General features: G+C 33.6%; 1 protein-coding gene across 15 annotated transcripts in view; it reads right to left on the bottom strand.

Annotated features, from left to right (window-relative positions):
• EndoA (SH3 domain containing GRB2 like, endophilin-A) overlaps window positions 1-11072 on the bottom strand; it is a 134580-nt gene extending 123508 nt beyond the window's left edge. For 9 of the 15 annotated variants that reach the window (XM_074122149.1, XM_074122146.1, XM_074122151.1 and 6 more), the window contains exon 1: window positions 10846-11071. The gene's annotated coding sequence lies outside the window, so the exon portion shown is untranslated. Of the gene's footprint in view, window positions 1-10845 lie in introns of all 15 variants that reach the window. The other 6 variants (XR_012456525.1, XM_074122135.1, XM_074122137.1 and 3 more) reach the window with 1 other exon arrangement.
• Window positions 11073-13655: the final 2583 nt, after the last annotated feature.

Here is a 13655-nt window from a genome sequence, read left to right on the forward strand (position 1 = left end):
AATTTGCTCAGAAGAAACAATAATAATTCATTGCTAAAATGATATCTAAACCATTTCTTTTCTTTAACTACTATATTAGATTAGATTAGAAAACGGGACGGGACCTACGCCCCACGACACCGCAGCCACTTGAGGCTTATTGTGCCTTCCCTATAAGTTTAGTAGATGAAACCTCCCCTTCTAAAAAGTTTGAGGACTTTCCTTACTAGTTCATTTTGCGCTATAATCTTCTTTGGACTCAACGGTTTCACAGCGCAACCGCTCGATTGCAACACAATCGAACAACAGGTGAGAGGCCGTCTCCTCCTCTTCCTGACACAATCTGCACAACGATTCCGAGCTAATAAGCCCCACCTTGTGCAGATGTTTTCTGAACCTACCATGAATAGGCCCGAGATCAGAGTAATCTGATTCCTATCCAAACACAGTGTCTCTTTTGCTCTTTGCTTGCACAGCCAAGGCAAAGGCATAATAGTCTTGCTGTGATTAACCCCAGGACACATCACCCAGCTCTTCTCGTGCTCCCTCCAGATCCAATCTCTACGAGCCGCACGAGCCGGAGCCTTGGTGATTCCCAAGACAGGCTCCGGGCCAATGAAAGGAGGTTAGCTCCAATCCTGGCCAGTAGATCAGCTGTCTCATTCCCCCTAATCCCCACATGACCCGGCACCCATTCCAGCCTAACTTTGTTGTACCGAGGCAGTAGTTCTAGGGCTTTTCTACATTCCCAGACCATGGAAGAGGTAATTCTAAAGGATACAAGAGCCTTCAGTGCAGCCTGGCTGTCCGAAAAGGTACAAATCTCCCTATTTCTAGGTTCCATCCGCAGGTTTTCTTCAGCACATGTTTTAATCGCAAAAAACTTCGGCCTGGATGACGGTGGCGTATCTCCCAAGAGACCTCTCAATGAGTACCTCGGGTTTAACCCTATACCCTCCAGCTCCAGTCACACAGTCCAACTTGGAGCCATCGGTAAACCAAATGACTCCCTTCCGGCACTGTTCCGTCCAGTTCACCCTCCAGTCAGTCCTCAATCTGCGAAACACCTGAAATGGAGTCTGGAGGATGTATGTAGGACAGATACTGTCTCCCACCATGCCGATAACCGATCCAGGCTCGACCTTATCCTTATCTTTAACTACTAAATTATTTATTTAATGCACATTTAACGCCAGAAACAATAAAATAAGCAAATACAAAACAAAGCCATTTGTAAGAGGATTAAGATTAGAGTTTTGGGAATTAATCTAACTATGAATCTGAGTGTATAACCAAAGGAAAAGTTGGCGGAAGTTTGATTTATTCTATATAATAGAATGCAAACAACAAAATCACAAAATCATAAGAAGTTACATTAGTCTAATTAAGCTAGGGACCACTTAGAAACAGTAACCAACACTGAAACACTTTATCTGGCTCTACTAATTTTGTTTCTCGTGATAATTATAAAGAGAGGAACGAGTGGGGAGTATGGATCCAGCCCTAAGCTCCATGGAAGGCTCTCCTTAAATTTAAGGGCATCAGATTAGTAGAGATTAAGTAGGGAGGAAATTGAACTAATTCCACAATTGTAAACACCTGGGAGATTACACAGATGAATTATAGTCACCACTCAACCTAGAAATAAATGCCAGAATATGTCAGAAAAACAAATGATCTGAGCAAATCTGGAAAACTAAAACTATTCGAGAAGATTAACTTTCTTTTCCAAACGATTTCAAAAACAAACTACATAAAATAATTAATAAAACTATGAAATAAAAATAACAAATAATACATTCAAAAATTAAATAAATCAATAGCCGGTATTAATTTTAAATAATAAGTTGAAATAAGTCAAATAATATAAAAGAAGAGGACAATTAACGAATTAATTAGAAACGGCAAACCTTTTTAATCAAACATATCCTGCCCATTTCCACTATCTAGTATGCCTCGTATTTAGGCCCCTCCTCCGACATTATGATGCGACATAAACAACAAACTCCCTTAACTACAGAGGTCATTTAACTGGCTTCTTATGTCATTAAACTCAAAATTTAATTCTTAATTTATAACTTTCCTAACAAAATATATAATTATTCTTTTCAGTTAATGGCAATGTTAAATTGTTACCATTTTAATATTAATATTTCTGTGTTTTTTGTTTTTAATTTAAGACTTTTCAGACTCAGATAATTTTAGACATCGAGATTACTTCTTAAATAAAAACCTTATAGAAGCAGTTCAATCAAGACTCTGCGTAGAAAAGTCTATTTAATATTCTCAAAAAAAAACAAAAAAACTGGATACATGGTTTGTAAAACATTTTAGATGGCCAACCCGCGCGGATTTTCTTAGATAATTTTATGACCCACGAGATTCATCTTAATTTTACATTTCTTCAACAACCAAAAATGGAACTCATTCACTTACAATGTAATAATAAACTAAAACACATTTTTAAAACATCACAAATAAAAATGGAGTTTTATAACAATTATCTAAAGAAAAAAAAATCTTAATTTTAGAATTCTGGTACAAAAATGAGAGAGCGCATTAGGATCAACTTACAACAACCGAATCGTTTATTTCGAAAATAAGATTTACCAAATACAAAGTGATACTGTAAACTTTAAGAAAATATGTTATGTACTTGAATAAGACTAGTTTCCTCTTCACTTGTAAATAATTTCAGCAAACTAGCCGTATTTATGAAATATATTATACTCATACAAGATGATAAAGATTAGACGTTTTACATTTCCTTCATTTTTCAAACAGCTGTATCTCCTAATCTATTAGTGCAATCCAAACGAAAATTTAGACTATTGTAGTACTCGTTTACTTCTTCAATCGTGCACAATAGCAGCTCTTTACCAGCATTTATAAAGGAGATATAAGGTGTTAATGTTTGGACGTTTTACATTTCCTTCATTTTTCAAACAGCTGTATCTCCTATTCTATTAGTGCAATCCATACGAAAATATAGACAATTATAGCACTCGTTTACTTCTACAATCGTGCACAATAGCAGCTCTTTACCAGCATTTATAAAGGAGATATAAAGTGTTAGTTTGGACGTTTTACATTTCCTTCATTTTTCAAACAGCTGTATCTCCTATTCTATTAGTGCAATCCATACGAAAATTTAGACTATTGTAGTACTCGTTTACTTCTTCAATCGTGCACAATAGCTGCTCTTTACCAGCATTTATAAAGGAGATACAAGGTGTTAAAGTTTGGACGTTTTACATTTCCTTCATTTTTCAAACAGCTGTATCTCCTATTCTATTAGTGCAATCCATACGAAAATTTAGACTATTGTAGTAGTCGTTTACTTATACAATCGTGTACAATAGCAGCTTTCTACCAGCATTTATAAAGGAGATAAAAGGTGTTAAATTTTGGAGGTTTTACATTTCCTTCATTTTTCAAACCGCTGTATCTCCTATTCTATTAGTGCAATCCATACGAAAATATAGACAATTATAGCACTCGTTTACTTCTACAATCGTGTACAATAGCAGCTTTCTACCAGCATTTATAAAGGAGATATAAAGTGTTAGTTTGGACGTTTTACATTTCCTTCATTTTTCAAACAGCTGTATCTCCTATTCTATTAGTGCAATCCATACGAAAATTTAGACTATTGTAGTACTCGTTTACTTCTACAATCGTGCACAATAGCAGCTCTTTACCAGCATTTATAAAGGAGATATAAAGTGTTAGTTTGGACGTTTTACATTTTCTTCATTTTTCAAACAGCTGTATCTCCTATTCTATTAGTGCAATCCATACGAAAATATAGACAATTATAGCACTCGTTTACTTCTACAATCGTGCACAATAGCAGCTCTTTACCAGCATTTATAAAGGAGATATAAAGTGTTAGTTTGGACGTTTTACATTTTCTTCATTTTTCAAACAGCTGTATCTCCTATTCTATTAGTGCAATCCATACGAAAATTTAGACTATTGTAGTATTCGTTTACTTCTTCAATCGTGCACAATAGCTGCTCTTTACCAGCATTTATAAAGGAGATACAAGGTGTTAAAGTTTGGACGTTTTACATTTCCTTCATTTTTCAAACAGCTGTATCTCCTATTCTATTAGTGCAATCCATACGAAAATTTAGACTATTGTAGTACTCGTTTACTTATACAATCGTGCACAATAGCAGCTCTTTACCAGCATTTATAAAGGAGATATAAGTTGTTAAAGTTTGGGCTTTTACAGTTCCTTATTCCTTTAATTACTTAAGCGTGCCTCAGGCTTATAATGAATTTCCAATGTGGCCCACGAGATCCCTTGGATTGGCCACCGTTGTTTTAAAACTTTTTCCTGATAGACAGAAAGAGATGCTTATTTTAGTCTGTCCAGTTATTTTTTTTCGCTGAAGTATCAACTTCCCAATGTCTGCTCAAGAATGCAACTTGTGGCACAATCGACTTTGTAATCAAAATGTTTGACTTTAGAGTCTTCTTCTGAGCTGGAGATTTAGCAATTTTTTAATTGTATTTACCCATTTTTTTTTTTAATTCTAACTCTGCCACAACTCTGTAATATTGTAAATTAATGTACTGAAGAAATAAAATACTTCTAAAAAGACCTCTGGTCTTTACTTAGTATTGCTTTTCACTTGGAAAGCTTTCAATCTAATTAAGAACATAACATATATCTGTACACCGTACATCCACATGATATTTTAATAAATCTAATACTTATAGATGTCATATATAGTTTCCTACAAAACAATTATTCAAGGAATGATGTATTTTAAGGTGTTTACTAGTGGCGGTCTGATATCTACTTTAGATAAAAAATGAAAGATGATGTAAGGGATGACGAATTTTGATTGAAGTGTAAAGATAGACGAATGTAGAGATGATCCCTAAGTCATTTGGAAGTACCCCGAAGCATTGAGAAAAATTTTTTTTGTAAGTTTTGTCTTATTTGATGTATGCGTATTATTTCAAAAATAAATTCGCCAACTCATTCTCAATGTGTGACTCAACAAAGTATGGATCCAATCATTTTGAATGTTAGCGTTTAAAAAATGATGATAGCAAAATTGTTTTAGAATCATCACAATGCTTACAGTCAAGGGAAACATAAAAAAACTAAAGAAAAATAAATGTGAAAAACAATTTCTTTTTTAATGAAATTACATAAAAATGTTTCATATTAAATAAATAATATAGGAAGTTAAGTTATGGAGACTAAAATTTAATATAAATAGTTTTAAGGCTTCATTAAAAGAGCCGAGTCACCTAGTCCAACATGTTCCCTCGGATAATTTCTTGTCTCTACCAGCCAATCTCTATTTAATTGCAATCAATACTATCCCATTAACAGTAATAAATTTGCCAAAATATAATGTAGCCAATTTGTTTAATTTAAAACATTCTATAATATTTTTTAACCAGCAATTTCTTTAATAAGAAAAATTAAATTAAACAAAAAAGGTCTCCCAAGACGATGATGGTGAATGTAATATACCTTACTATCAATATTTGCCAAAGTAACATTAAGGAAACAGGATCAAAACAAGTAAGCAAGTGAGTGAGGTAAGGGAAATCTGTAGCAACATAAAGAAAGGAGCAATAAACAGGAGCTAAAGAAACCGTAAAGCTAGGTGGCCGCCAGGAAGCATGGAGAAGGAACGCTATTTGGAGACCATCCTTAAGGGAGGAGTAATGGAATGAAGTCAGAGGTGTGAAATCCACTTATGCTATGAATGGACTGTTGGAAAAATTAAAAAAAAAAAACGGATTAGCGTCACTTATTCCAACTACATGAGAATCCATTAAGAGCATTAAGAGGCTGATCACGGAATTTGATTGTCGGCGGGACCACAGTTAGTAGAAAAGAAGCGTAGTCAATTGACAGATCGGTGTCCTCCATGAAGAAGACAAGATAAATGAAGTCAGAGGTGAAATTCACGAATTTAAAATACGCAATATGTTCAGGACTACACAGGTTAATAAAAGGAAAAAGGACAAAATCACCTTTAAAAAAAATATTCCGCTAAAAACTAACTTTTCGCTTGCTTAAGTTTTTTTTTTTTAAGTTAAGAGAAGTTAACTGAGGTCTTATGTAATGAATGAACTATCGCAAATAACAAAAGTTGTTGACCAATATCAAGTTAGAATTTGTCGGCTGGTTGCCAAATAGTCTGGGTGCCAGTTTCGATGGGTCGATAGAAGAAAATCTCCAGACTCAGACGGCGCGTCGGATCTAACGATTTTATTTTTAAAAAAAGAAGACAAAAAATCCATATAGTTTCCACGATTTATATTTGCTTTAAAAATACAATTATGCCACACAAAAGAATGTGGCTGTTTCACGTAGACGGCCATGTGTTGCACGTGAATACGTTTACGAAACGGGTTATATTTTTTATATAAAATATTTTTATTTATGTATTTAGGATGAAACAATTCGTAATCGACGATCGAACACAATCTATGCCTATACAGTCCGTTGTCGATGTAGAAGCGATTTCATCATCCACTTGCATAATTTCAACCGCCTCAGTTGCAGATGTACTGGACACTGTCGTTGATCCGCTCGGCCGCATTCATTCTTTTACGTTCCCAGCACAGCTTGACTCGGTCATATGGTGTTTTATTATTACCATTCGATTGTTCTTGAGAAGCCCTTTCCAACCGTATACGATCTCTGTATTTTAGGACGTTTCGCACTTTTTACCAAATACTCAGATTATATACACTGATGGCTCCAAAGTGGGGAACAATGTAGGAGCTGCTTTCTACGATCCCTCAAATAATGTTAAAAAAATGTTTAAGTTACCACATTTCGCCTCCATTTTTTCTGCCGAGACAATAGCCTTCATTGAAGCGCTGAAATATATAGAAAAGCTAAACACTAAGAAAGTGGCTATCATGTCTGACTGTAGAAGTCTATTAGATTCTCTGGCCAACATCCATTACAAGTCACACACTTCACATTTTACAATAGAAATAATTAAGTTAATTCACAACATTAAAGTTCAAAATAAACTACTCAAACTAGTCTGGATTAGAGGGCATGCCCACATCACCGGAAATGAGGTAGCCGATAGCCTGGCCAAACGGGCTAGTACTCTGGGAGACTGTAAATTATAAACTCCCCTTTACGGATATTAGACCAATCGTTAGGATTAGAATGTTAGATAAATGGCAGAGAGAATATGATTTGATTGATAAAGGAGTTTTCTATAAGAAAAGTAATCCCCTAGTAGGTTTTAAACCTTGGTTTCTTGACCTCAATTTAAATAGAAGAAGCATCAGAATAATTAATAGAATCAGATCAAATAATGGACTCTGTGGTGCATACTTAAACAGAATAGGAAGAGCTAATACTAATGTATGTACAGTATGCGGTACACTTGACGATTTGGAGCACATTCTGATGGAATACAAAAAATATAGTAGCTATAGAGTCAAACTGTTCAGCTCTCTTCAAAAAAAGATAAAAAGTCCATTTAATTATATTAACATTATACAGGAAGTTAGATCCACAAGCGAAGAATTAACAGAATTTATTAATGAGGGATGTATTAAAGTGTAAGCTTAAATGATTTAATAGTGGAAATGATAGTTAAATTTAAATATTGAACATACTGTTCTTGAATCGTTGGCTAATGGCCACAGGCATAGGCCCAATTAAAAAAAAAAAAAAAAAAAAAAAAAAAAAATCTGTATTTGGTTTTGGCTTTTCGACGCGGATAGGCTGACATTACCTATATATTTTTGATAATATTTTTTTTATTCTAACACCTTATTTTATTCACTGTCACTATTTTACACTAATGTTTTATATACAATCGATAGATTGTGACGACAGCTGACGATTAAAACTTAAACGAACGTCGTAGCTTCTCCGAATCAAAAGTTATACTAATTGCATATCTTGATACGCAGCAAAATGATCTCAAAATGGCGGCGCTTCCTCCTCCACAGCGCGCGATGCGTCACAGTCCTCGCTTGTCGTAATGAATTGTTTGATCCTTTAACTATCCAGTGGTCTAATTTAATTTTGGATGTAGACGATAGATTCGAAACTATAATGCCAAACTGTATCCCCCGATTTTGTTATCATTAGGTTTTTTGGATTGCCTCCATATTATAGCAAATTTAAAGACGAGTATTCATGTCAAAAAAAAATTGCCTAACCAATCAAAAATATTATTCTCAATAATGGAAGCCCAACTAGAATGGCATTCCAGTTAAAATAATTTCTTGCTTAGTTATTGTTTAATGATTTATATTTCATTTAAATCGGAAATAAGTTTTTAATACAAAGAAATTAAATAGGATTAATAGGAATTTAGTTTTTGTTTTTTAAATTTGTTTTTATTCGCGCCAACATCTTCGGTCAGTAAACCCGGTGGCTTCCAGGGGCCCAACCCAGAGTTCACTCATTTCACACTAATCACCGGACAAAGAACGGTAGACGCTTCTTCTTTTCCTTCATCTCAGCCTTTTCCAGTTCCCAGAAAGTCACAAGTATTAACCTACTACGTTATATGCCTAATAAAAGCCTGAAAAAGCCTTCTGCATTTAATGTCTCAGCCAAACATCTTCTTTTTAACAGCTTCTCAGCGTTCTTCACGTTTGCCTCATTCTTGGTCACTTTCTAATTAGCCCAGCTTTGTAGCCTACCATTCCGATGATAGGCGAAGCAGCCAGTTCTTTTCAATAATTCTTTGTGGTGGATCTAATTTCTGGTCAGCTATGAATGTAAAAATTTATCACTCCAACAAGCAAATTTCCATCAATATCCTTCTCTTAGTGGAATATGGTTTCCTTGGAAGAAGAGAAATAAATACGGCATGTGAGATTTATCGTTGAGTACATTTATGACCATTATTTATTTTGAATTATACAAAAATATAATGGCTATTGAAAGCTAAAATAGAAGAGTATGTTCCCCGCACGATATGAGAGTGTCGAAAACATTGCTACACTCTCTTTTGTACAATTATTTTTTTATCAATCCTTTGGAGCCATTTAGATATCAACAATTACCTGGTCTAATTACCATAGGAGATAATCAGATAGTTTCTTCCATTATAAAGGAAATAAATAGGTACTTCAGTTTCCCTGAAAAATGTTAAAGATTACTCTAGAAAAAGACCCAGATGCGTAATGAGATCAAACCATGTAAACTAAAATCAGATGGTCCAGAACCCAAGTCATGCCCAATAAAGTTGTCTGATAGAATTATCCGCTGAAGAAGTAAACAACATATTATACCAGCTACATTCATTTACAGTTTCTCATTTCCTATTGAAAATAGCTCCTCATTTAAACGCATTAGAAGACAGACCTACGCTTAGAAGATCTATAGAAAAGTGCAACCTTCAAAAGATTTAACTATTCGGATTATGATGAATAATATTTTTATGTCAAATTCATTCTTCGAAACAGAATAGTTCTGTCAATCATATATTTTATAAGTTCCTACAAAATACAATATCGGTTGTCATCAGAGATTAACGCAATGTCCTAAAAAAAATTATTAATTCCAGAACAATAAAGAGGTGAGAATAGTGGCAACACTGCTAGCCCAGTACTTATTTTGATGGCTTAACACTTGTCTGGCTGGCTTGTCTCATTTTTAATGTTAGTTAGGTCGGTAATTATAAATAAGTCTGTCTCTTGAATAAGTCTTGAATAATAATTACGATCATACAATTCAGATTTCTTATAAAGTGCGCGTAAGTTAACTGACGAGCCCGAGGTTGACTCAAAGCATCAACTAATATTTCCAATTGGTTGTGATTAAATATTAAATAAGAATAGTTTCATGAAATTACACATTACTAAATATTAGGGGAATAAAATATAACATTTGTGCTTCAATTTTTATTAAAGAAATAAAATGTAATGTAACTTCAACTCTAATCTTAATAAACTGTAAATCTTGGTAACTTATCAACAACGCAACAAGATTAATGTGAATCTTTCACAAAAGTGATAGAAAATGGTGTCAAATTTAATAAACTTGAATTAATATACTTGTAAAGACATTCAAGGTGAAAATATTGGTTGAAGTATACTTTAGTGAGTCCCCTCTATAGGTTACATTTCACAAAAGAATTTGTTCTTAGGTCGAATAACGATTCATAAACTACACTGAAAATGGTTTTAGCCCTATTTTATAAGGCAAGAGACTATTTTCATAACTCAGTTATAAAATATACTTTGCGTAATACAAAGAATGCAACGTTTTTAACTACTTTACTTCGCTGTTACCTCAATGTAGTAAGACTCATAACCGGTTAAACTCGAAAATGAATGTTTGAGCAAAGTATATTTACCAGCAACAGATTGTTAACATTTTTTACCATGGCGAAGAGTTCCTTAAATGCAAGTGTGGAGGATGTAGAGGTACTTAAAGTGCGGGGATGGTAGGATATTACTCATAAGGCGCCTACCAACCTCTAGTTCCAAAATTGTTAAATTACTGATTGAACGCATTCATTAATTTAGTACAAATATTTAAAGCTACGAACACCACTTTCAGATTCAGGAACCCTTGAAGTGCTATGCTCTTGATCAGGCAACCAATATTTCATACAGAGCCCTTTTCATCAAGGCTTGTCACTGAGGATAAATTTGTTGATTCTACTTGTTAAAAGCCCGTACAAATATTCATACCTTTAAGAAATAAATCAGCTGATATGCCAGTAGAACTGACCCTTATCGATTACTTAATAATGCAAGTTAGAATAAATAGGTGGAACATATTGCATAACACTTTTCGTCACACTGCCAAAAGCAAATGTTTATTCAAATATTAAAGTTGGATAACTTAAACTCTTTCATATTTAATTATAGAAAATGAAAACTTACTAGTATTGGAAGTCCTTTCCAGTGAGTATCCAAGAAAAATTGATAAATAAATTTAAAGTAACTTTAAATAACTTTTTTTCTTGAACTTGAAATAACCTTCACACTTATTTGACTAGAAAATTACTGATGAGAAAACACAAACGCGCCGCAGAAACTTAACCTACACTTCAATCATTTGAAAACACTGCACTCAGCTGGATAAACTTACTTCATAAGTATTCTAAGGTAATATCACCGCCTGCACGCTAGCGGTGACAGCTCTATGCACTAATTCTGGCGCTCAAACTTGCTCTCATTAATCACCCAGTGCACTCTCTTGACAACCACACCAAACTAAAATTTTGGGAGTAGATAGATTGAATGAAAAATGTTCAAAGGAACTGGTTAGAGCTCTCTTTCAGTAATCCGAACTTTTCATCAAGATCTGAATAACTCATTTAGTTACAAAAACTTTAAAGTGCCATATTCCCATATTTCGCTAATTTCAGTTTTTGCTTAATAAGCCATTAAACAGACTCCGAAAAATCTACATTGTGCCTTCTAGAGATTGGAATGACCCTTACTCATCCATTGCGCTCTGTCATAATCAGCATATTCAAATATATTACACTGAGAATTTCAGGATTACTGACTAAAACTTGCAAAATCAAACCAGCTTCATTCAACTTTCTTAGTGAGTGAACTCTTTAAATATCTAAACGTTAGGATGAATCTGGTGGTCCCTATTGTATCCCCAGCAAACCATTTTGAATCTCTCGATAACCTCGGGTTTTCTGCTGCAGCTTCAGCATTGTACAATCTGTAGATACATTTTGGGCTAAAATGGCTTAAAAGTATAATATGCCAATTACTTCATCCAACTCTACGCACTAATTTCAGTTAAACTGCAAAACAAAGAACTGAAGGTCAAATCTGTTCTGCAGAGTCAAACAAAATCTCTCTGAGGGTTGAATTCAACTTCTGACTATCATAACACCTTTCAGTGTATAAACCTCTTGAAACTAATACATGAAAAAAGAAGAAATTAGAAAAAAATGTTTCATTGAAATTAAACGTAAGCTGATTGATTCGGTCTTGATAGTCAATCCAATCTACGATTATACCTGAAATATTTTCTAAATAAAGGTAAATAGATTAAGGTAATAGGATAGGTAATCAGAAAAAACAAAACCTACTAGCTTCTATACATTTCGCTGACATTTGGATAAATACAATAAAATTAGTGAACTACGACTCGTACATGAGCTTCTTGATCAATCTTAGGAATTTTCATTTAAACATTTTTATCATTGATTTGTAAAGAAATTCATAAAAACTTTTTTTGATAGAATTGTTTTATCTAATTCTATACTAGGTAAATGTTTTGATTGCGATTAATTGTTACTGGATTCTGATATTGATCGACCTGCGATCAAAGTGTCATCCATCGAAAAAAATCCATACTAAGTTTGTTCTTCTAAAATACTAAAGTAACAGTAAAGTTGATTTTTCAAACTACAATGAGTGATAAAAAAAAAATAGTAAAAACCATTCTAAGAGTTAAACTGTTTTTGTTTTTTAAATCTTACACAATTTCATTGTAATATTTCGTACCATCGTTATATGTTCTTTACTGGTATAACGTGTTTATCCCGTAGGAAAGTGGATTAACCACTTCTTCTGGGATCTTTACATCTTTGCGAACATCGCATCTCAAAACACTTAACTCTCTTAAATTAAACTTAAAGCCTGCAGATAAATTAATATAAATAACTTTTTTAGTGGTCCCACCGGCACCTGGGTGGTTTGTATACGGATAAATGCTTCGTGATGGATCCTCTGATGCACCTGGTGCCACTTCGGTGCAAATAGCTTTCCTGACTAATCGTTCTTAGGAAGGCATTTGACATTTTCAGAAAGCCTGGTAGTTGAAACGAATACGGTTTATGGGCACTAGAGATTGGTTATCCCAAGCTGCCAGCATCCCACTCTTTCCTAGGCTTTCCGAGTGAAAATATTCGTTGGGGAATAGGAGAGAGAAATTGTTTTCCCAATTTATTGGTCCCACATTTCCTGGGATTACCCTAAAGGACCAGGGTACGAGGATTACTGAAGTAAAAATTTTGTATTTAACTTTTAACTTCTTTCTTTGAGATGTTATTTTAATATATTCTGGATGAGTTGTTTCATCAACTTAGGGGTGTTGAATGAAGAAAGATTTCACATGGCGCCAGTAGGAGAGATCTATTTCGTCGGAGTTCTGAATGTCCCTTTAATTAAAACAATAATTAAAACAAAGAGTGTTCATTTGTTCGTTCTTAATTTCTATTTTTATATTTTTTCGACTCCCAGTTAAGTAGCATTCGAAAATAAACAAAAAACATTATGTCTAGGTTCTAAAAACTGAATCCATAAATTCCAGAATACTGATATAAAGTTAAGGCATTTGTGGTTACTGTATTATAATATTTATAAGACCTCAAAACATTAATTTTGTATTAATTGACTACACTTTCTTCAATGTATTTTCAGCCGAAGTCAGTCAAAGGTTTATGGATTCAAGAAACATAATAATGTTAAATTCAAATATAGATAGATAAAGTCTTTTATTTAAATATGTACATAAATTTCAAAATTAACAGATCAACTTATTCAATAATTATCAAATAAAGGACATACGCTTGGTACAAAACCATCAGCGGGGGTGCTAGCTAGCAAATACGAAATAAATGTTCTTTAATAATATACAATTCCCAATAAAGGGTAAATAATAAATAAATAATATGCAAATATACATAATATATCAATAATAAATCATATATATAAATAAA

The sequence above is a fragment of the Rhodnius prolixus genome, unplaced genomic scaffold (genome assembly GCF_049639745.1).
Source record: "Rhodnius prolixus isolate KJV_2025 unplaced genomic scaffold, Rpr scaffold_8, whole genome shotgun sequence".
In the NCBI taxonomy this organism is placed as follows: Eukaryota; Metazoa; Arthropoda; class Insecta; order Hemiptera; family Reduviidae; genus Rhodnius; species Rhodnius prolixus.